Source organism: Chiloscyllium plagiosum, chromosome 21 (genome assembly GCF_004010195.1).
Source record: "Chiloscyllium plagiosum isolate BGI_BamShark_2017 chromosome 21, ASM401019v2, whole genome shotgun sequence".
Taxonomy (NCBI): Eukaryota; Metazoa; Chordata; class Chondrichthyes; order Orectolobiformes; family Hemiscylliidae; genus Chiloscyllium; species Chiloscyllium plagiosum.
In genome coordinates this window covers 11,739,136-11,740,364 of record NC_057730.1, presented here as the reverse complement: position 1 = coordinate 11,740,364, position 1,229 = coordinate 11,739,136, and positions in this window count along the sequence as shown.

Below are 1,229 nucleotides of genomic sequence, written 5' to 3'. Positions count from 1 at the left end.
GGTGTGCCAAACTACCACCGCGCCTCCCTTGTCTGCCAGTTTGATGGTGAGGTTGGGGTTGGAGCGGAGGGAGTGGAGGGCTGCACGTTCCGAGGGTGAGAGGTTGGAGTGGGTAAGAGGAGTGGAGAGGTTGAGGCGGTTAATGTTACAGCGGCTGTTGGCTATGAAGAGATCGAGGGCGGGTAAGAGGCCAGCACGGGGTGTCCAGGTGGATGGGGTGTGTTGGAGGCGGGAGAAGGGGTCATCAGAAGATGGGTGGGAGTCCTGGTTGGAGAAGGCAGTGGAAGAGTTGTTCGATGTCTTGCCGCATGTTGAATTTGTTACTCCGGGAGCGTAGGGGGATGAAGGTGAGGCCTCTGCTGAGGATTGATCTTTCATCCTCGTAGAGGGGTAGGTCTGGAGGGATTGTGAAAATACGGCAGGGCTGGGAGCTAGGATCTGGTGTGGGGCTGGAGCTGGGAGTGGGGGCAGGGTTAGGCTCGGGGGCGGGGTTAGGCATGGGGGTGGAGATCGGCGAGAGAGCGGAGATCGGCGCAGGGGCGGGGTTCGGCGAGGGGGCGAAGATGAGCGTGGGAGCGGAGACACATTTGGCGTGGTCGGTGTGTAGGCAAGTGATGTCACTGGGGGCGGAAGTAGATGCTGCGATGGCAACTCCAGGGGCAGAAGTGGCTGCGGCGAATGCAGAAACGGTGTTGTTCTCAGTCGCTGTGGACCCCGCGAATCTGTCGGCGATGGTCTTCCTGGCGATCATCTGGCGGTTGTCTGGGCGGCGATCGCGGAGGCTGCATGGTCGGTGGGGGCGGAAGTGATGTCATGGTTCGCGGCGGCGGTTGCTGCAGCGGCCGGGTGGTTAATGGCGCCCGAGCGCTCCTGGAGGCCGATGGAAGATTCTGGAACGGTTGAGGAATCCGGAGTGTGGGGGTAAGTACATGAAAGTTTTTGGTACTTACTGTCTTTAATTTCTGATATGGCTAGGAAGAACAGTTTGTTTAGTGTATGGATTCTTCTGTGGATGAAGAACAGTAGAGGTCCTTTACAGGTCTGTGAGAGTGTTGTCCTGAGCTGGGGTAGGTCTAATTGCAGGGAATGTAGGTAGCGGCGCATGGCTGCAAGCGTGGAGCGGAGGATCCGGAGGGAGGTCTGTTGCTGGAGGCTTCGGATTTGTTGTAGGTACTGGTTGTCCTGGTTGGGTCCAAATTTTGTTGGTCTGAACGTGGTCCGGAGTCCGT